This window comes from Grammomys surdaster, unplaced genomic scaffold, assembly GCF_004785775.1.
Source record: "Grammomys surdaster isolate TR1022 unplaced genomic scaffold, NIH_TR_1.0 150, whole genome shotgun sequence".
Lineage (NCBI taxonomy): Eukaryota > Metazoa > Chordata > Mammalia > Rodentia > Muridae > Grammomys > Grammomys surdaster.
In genome coordinates, this window is record NW_021604608.1 from 19,718,584 (window position 1) to 19,725,422 (window position 6,839).

Here is a 6,839-nt window from a genome sequence, read left to right on the forward strand (position 1 = left end):
AGGATGAGTTTTAAAAAATGACAGACTAGCTGGGTGGACTCTGATCCCAGCATTTAAGAGGCAGAGCCAAGCAGATCTCTGTGAGTTTGAGTTCAGACTGGTCTGGAGTTCTAGGACAGGCTGAGCTATATAGAAAGACACTGGAGAGAGAGAGAGAGAGAGAGAGAGAGAGAGAGAGAGAGAGAGAGAGAGAGAGAGAGAGAGGTGACAGAAGCTTAGTGTGGTTGATTCTGTGATCCCAGTGTTAGGAAGTACAAGCAGGAAGAATGCCTGCTGCAAGTTCATGGTGACCCAGTTCTTCATAGACTGTTTTCAGGCTTGCCTATGAAGTGAGGGTGTCTTAAAACAAACAAATAAACAAAAAAAAATAAAGAAGGGGCTTGGGAGATGGCACAATGGTTAAGAGTACTGGATGTTCTTCCAAAGGACCCAGGTTCAGTTCCCAACACTCATATGGCAGCTCACATCTGTCTGTAACTCCAGTTACAGGGATTCGGACACTCTCACACAGACATACATGCAAGCAAAACACCAATGGACATAAAATAAAAATAAGTAAATAAAATATGACAGCCAGGTGTCAGAAAACCTATCTACAAAGATAGAAAGATTGTAAATTTGAGGCCATCCTGAACTACATCTGAAATCAAGGCTAGCCTGAGCAAAACCTCTCTTAAAAAAAGGAGAGCGGGGCAGTGGTGGCTCAAGCCTTTAATCCCAGCACTAAGGAGGCAGAGGCAGGCGGATTTCTGAGTTCCAGGCCAGCCTGGTCTACAGAGTGAGTTCCAGGACAGCCAGGGCTATACAGAGAAACTTTGTCTCAAAAACAAAAACAAAAACAAAAATGAAAGAAAGAGAGAGAGAGAGAGAGAAACTGGATAAAAAAAGTAACTCAGCAGTGTTAGCCCACACCTTTAATCCTGGCACTCAGGGGGCAGATACAGGGGAATCTCTGAGTTTGAGGCCAGCCTGGTCTACAGAGTGAATTTCATGACAGCTATGGGTACACAGAGAAACCCTGTCTTGAAAAAACAAAAAAAGTCACAGACAATGGACTGAGGATGTAACTCAGTGGCAGATCGTTCATCTAACATCTCTGAGGTCCTGAGTTAAATTCCCAACACCACAAAAACACACTAAAGAAAACTGATAGACAGAACCTACATCTAATGAGATCAAGTATCTAGTCACTAGTGTGAGGAAGCAGGTGAGACACACAGGTAGACTACAAAAGAGGCAGATAGCGATCGACTCCCTGGTGCCTCATAGACACACATCCCGGGGCCCCACCCCCCTGTAAAATTACAGCTCAACAGGGAACCGAGATAGAACTGAAAGACCATCAAGAAGGCAGTCCAGTTCTCCTGAAGCTGCTTCCTCCTTACTTTTTAAAGAGACCTCCAGAAACTCTGTCGTTCCCCCCTCACCCTCACCCCCATCTCCAACCCCAACCACCCACCCCTGCACAAAATAGGGATGAGACTGGGTGGGAAGACCGTGGAGATGCTCAGGGCTTTGGGTTTTTCCATTCTGCTGAATTTCCTTTGCCTGGAGATCTCCCCATCCTTGGTGGGACTTCCCTCCCCCACCCCGCAACACACACATTCACACAGCCATCCTCCTGCTGTGGGCTTTAAGTTAAGTCTGAGTTGCCAGAGGAAATTGTTATCTCTCTTTCCAATGCAATAGCCGGGCAAGATCTCAAGACCCACATCTACCGGTAACCGCTCTTTCTTTGCATCTAGATCCGTAGCCAGATTCAAGTCCCAGCAGGCCTCTAAAATCGAGGTACCAACTGAAACCTGTGAAGAGGTATACTGGCTTGGGAAGAACCGTTTGAATAGACAGGTTTATACCATCGCAGATCCAGGGACCATGTGTGAGAAAGGCTATTAGAGGTGTTGGGTAACAGTGAGAACGTGAACCGGAATCTGGCTAGTTTAAATACAAATCCACTAAGAGATTCTAAGTTTAACGTTGTCACCACGGGAGATCCAAAAAGTCCTTACAGGTGGGCACAGAAGCACATGCCTCTAATTCCTGTCCTCAGGAGTAGAGAATCTGAGAGTTTGAGGCCAGCCTGGGTATTGGGAGTCTGCTACGTTCCAACCATAGACGGTCATGTTTGTATCTCTCCACGGTGTCAGAATTTATTTGAGTAACAATACATTTACAAGCTACAGGGATTTTGTTGCCTGAAAATTTCCAAGTTGTCCCTATTTCCCTTGATAGATGATTAACAAGCATAAGTTCTTTTGTCCTAATCTATTTGTAGTTTTAATTTTGTGTGTGGTATTATATATGTTTGTGATATGCACACATGCGCACGTGTGTGTGTGTATGTGTGTGTATGTGTGTGTGTGTGTGTAGGCCTGAAGTTGGTTATCTTTTTTTTTGTGGGGATGGCTCAATGATTAAGAGAACTTGTTGCTCTTGCTGAGGGCTTGTGTTCAATTAGAGCACCTACGTGTTGACTTACAACCGTCTGTAACTTCAAATTCAGGTGATCTAGTGGGCCTTCCTGGGCACCAGACACACCCTTGGTACATATACATATGTGCAGGCAAAACATGTACACGTAGAATAAATTTTTTTTAAATTTTTATTTATTTATTTATTTTTGGTTTTTCGAGACAGGGTTTCTCTGTGTAGCCCTGGCTGTCCTGGAACTCACTCTGTAGACCAGACTGGCCTACATAGAATAAATTTTAAAGAACTAAAACATTTATTATTTTTAATTAGGTGTATGTGGATGTATCTATACATAGGTATGTGCATGAGTGTGGGGGCCCGCTGAGTCAGAGGTATCAGATCTCATATAGATAGAATTACAGGTGATTATGAGCCGTCTGATGTGGGGGTGGAGAACTGAATTCAGGTCCTCTGAATCTGGTTATGAGCAATATTCACTCTTAACTACTGAGCCATCTATCCAAACCCTCCTTATTTATTTATTTACTTATTTTTGAGACAGGATCTCTCTCTCTCTCTCTCTCTCTCTCTCTCCATATATATATATATATATATATAGATATAGATATATAGATATATAGATATATAGATATATAGATATATAGATATATAGATATATAGATAGATATATAGATATATAGATATATAGATATATATATAGATAGATAGATAGATAGATATATAGATAGATATATAGATATATAGATAGATAGATAGATAGATAGATAGATAGATAGATAGATATATAGATATATAGCCCTGGCTGGCCTAGAACTTGCTATGTAGACCAGGCTGGCCATGAACTCATAGACTCACAGAAATCTAACAGCCTCTGTTTGTCCAGTGTTAGCGTTAAAGGCATATTCTCCCATGTTCTCATGCCTGGGCAGCCACCTTTATTCTTTGAGATAAGGTCTTAGTTAGGGTTTCTATGCTGTGATAGAGTACTATAGGCAAAATCACTGTGAGGAAATGATTTATACGGCTTACCCTTCTATCACAGCCCATCATCTAAGAAAGTCAGGGCAGGATTCAGTAGGGTGGGAACTTGGAGGCAGGAGCTGATGCAAAGGCCATGGAGGGGCGCTGCTTAATGACTTACTCTTGTGGCTCATTTGGCCTGCTTTTTTGTAGCACCTAGGACCACCAGCCCAGGGGTGGCACTGTCCATGGTGAGTTAGGCCCTCCCACATCCATAATCAATTAAGAAAATGTACCACAGGCTTGCCCACATGTCAATCTGGTGGGTGGATTTTCTTTCTTTCTCTTTCTTTCTTTCTTTCTTTCTTTCTTTCTTTCTTTCTTTCTTTCTTTCTTTTCTTTTGTTTTTGTTTTTGTTTTTGTTTTGTTTTTTCGAGACAGGTTTCCTCTGTGTAGTCCTGGCTGTCCTGGAACTCACTCTGTAGACCAAGCTGGCCTCTACCTCATAGACCTACCTGTCTCTGCCTTCCAAGTGCTGGATTAAAGGGGTTAGACACTATGCCCAGTGGTGGTGCACGCCTTTAATCCCAGCACTTGGGAAGCAGAGGCAGGCGGATTTCTGAGTTCAAAGCCAGCCTTGTCTACAGAGTGAGTTCCAGGACAGCCAAGTCTACACAGAGAAACCCTATCTTGAAAATCCTTAAAAAAAGACACTATGCCCAGTTTGGTGGGCGCATTTTCTAAATTGAGTTCTCTCTTCTCAAGTGACTCTAGCTTGTATCAAGATAACATAAAACTAGCTGACACATGGTTCTTCACTAAAATCTGGAGCTTATTTATTCAGCAAGGTGGGCTGGCCGATGAGGTTTTTGCCTTCACACTGGAGGGCTGTGGCTACAGGGACTGACATGCTCCTCTTTGTATGTGGGTTCTGGAGACCCGAACTCAGATCCTTTTGTTTGCATGGCAGGTACTTTTCCCACTGAGACATCTCCCAGTCCCTTTCCCCCCAATCTTAACTGCTAATATAAACGCTCACCCACACATTACACTGTAATTATAGCTGTATGTATATATGTTGGTTACAAGAGTTAACGAGGTCACAGTAAAGCTCAAGGAGTTCAAAGAGGCTTTACTGTAGGCAAAGGCTGATAGAGACGAGAGGCATCTCGGCCAGAGGAGGCTGTCAGATAACAAAGTCTACCGGGCAGCTGATGGAGGTCTCGCCACAGAGTACAGGCAGAGTCACAGGCTGAAGCCAAGACTCAATTTTGAGCTGGGCATGGTGATGTACACCTTTAACCCCAGCACTCAGGAGACAGAGGCAGGCAGATCTCTGAGTTCCAGACCAACTACATAGTAAGTTTGAGGACAGCCAAGACAGCATCATGGGCTTCTGTCTCAAAAAATAAACAAGATTCACGGGTGGGTAGAGCTGCTCCAGTGACGTGTGTGGCTGAGTGCAGGGGGACACAGCAGCAGATGTGGGTATGGCTGTTTAATAGGCCGTGTCAGCAATAGAGACCAAGCTGAGCTGAAAATACTGGACAGTCAGGTCTTGTCCATCAGTCTTCTGCCTATTGGTCCCTTGACAAGACTCGTAAAGCTAAGTAGGGGCTGTTACTATCACAGAGCTTGGTTTTCTTCCGTGTGAGTGTGTGTGTGTGTGTTTCTGTTCAGGCATTTGTATGTATGCTAGAAGTTGATGTCAAGTGCTTATCTTAGTTGCTTTCCTCCTCCTTTTCCTCTTCTTCCTCCTCTCCTTCCTCTTCCTCTTTCTCTTCCCCTCTACATCATCGTTGTCATCATCAACATCATCAACATCATCATCAACATCATCATCATCATCATCACTATTATCTTGAAGCAGGGGCTCTCACTGAACCTGGAGCTGACCAGTTCAGCTAGCTGACCAGCAAGCTCCTGTCTTTGCTTCTCCAGCACTGGGATTGCAGCTATGAAGCACTAGGTCGGGATTTTTTATATGGGTGCTAGGAATTGAATTTATGCTTGCGTGACAAATACTTTACCTACTAACCCATCTCTACAGCTCCCTGGTGCCTACTCTATGTGGAATTCAGGTATTTCTCTGTCTTCAGTCTGGTGGGTCTGGTAAGTTCCCTGACCTGTCTTCTGTCTTCCTCATATTTTAATATGCCTCTGTGATCACATGGGCTCAATGGTTTTTGTTTTGTTTTGTTTTTTGAGACAGTCTCACTGTGTAGCTCTAGCTATCCTGGATTTCATTATGTAGATACTCTTTTCTTTTTCTCTTTTAGACTTATTTAATTTTATGTGGCTCAGTGTTTTGCCTGTATGTATGTATGTATGTATGTATGTATGTATGTATGTGCATCATGTGTACCTGGTGCCCAGGGATTCCAGAAGAGAGTCAGATCCCTTGGAACTAGAGTTACAGACAGTTGTGGTTACCAGGAATCAAACTTGGGTCCTCTACAAGAGCAGCAAGTCTTCGCCTTCTTTTTCTTAAAAAAAAAAAAAATCCTAGGATGTTTATTACAAAGGTAAACTCTGATCCTTTAGATGGGCTTATCGGTAGGATTTCTGGTATCAGGCACAGGCACCAGGACCTCCAAACTTTTTGGGTTCGCAGCATCAGGGGTCAGCCACAAGCAGGGTCCGATCGTACTTGTTGAGGCTATCTTTGATCTCCTTCTTAGAAGCTTCGTCCATATATTTTTGGCAATAAGCCACCAGAGCTTTTGAGATCATCTCCGGCTTGACCATCTCCAGGGGACGAGCATTCGCCTTGATGAGCCCGTTTCCTCGTTTGCAGTGGGCCACAGCTGTGGCTGCCTTCTTGCGTCCGAAGACCTGCACGGACTGCAGGTCCGGATCCTTGGACGGCATAGCTACAAGTACGAACATGAGCTCCTCACCGTGCTGCGCCGCGGAAATGGCACAGCAAGTCTTCGTAAATACAAAGCCACCTCTCTCGTCCATGGAATGAAGATATTCTAAAGAGACACTGTACCTTTCCCTTTGGCTAATAGACTGTTAAAAGAACACTCCCCAAATAATTGGAATTTCTCCAGGAATCTCACGCTGGGAGAAGGAAAAGTCCCTAAAGCCTGGTGATGGTCCTGGAGACAGTTGTCTTCAGGAAGATCTCACTCAGCCTGACAACCTGTCAGGTCACTTTGAAGAAGAGACTGGAGGTGGCAGACGATGGTGATGACCGAGGTCACACCTTGAGGCCACTGCTAAATTATACTTCTTGCCCTCCATTTAAACCTAAGTCTGAGCAAGAGAGATCTCAGTGACTAAGGCCACCTGCCAAGCCTGACAACAGAGTCAATCACCAGGATGTAAATGGTAGCAGGGATGAACCAGCCCCCTAACCTCGTCCACCTGTGCTCCCTCTCACGTAAACAATGTAGCAGCAGCAGCAGCAGCAGCAGCAGCAGCAGCAGCAGCAGCAGCAG

The 6,839-nt window shown here is 44.3% G+C and overlaps 1 pseudogene; it reads right to left on the reverse strand.

Annotated features, from left to right (window-relative positions):
- Positions 1-5,943: 5,943 nt before the first annotated feature.
- LOC114619390 lies at positions 5,944-6,264 on the reverse strand (annotated as a pseudogene).
- Between the last annotated feature and the right edge of the window lie 575 nt (positions 6,265-6,839).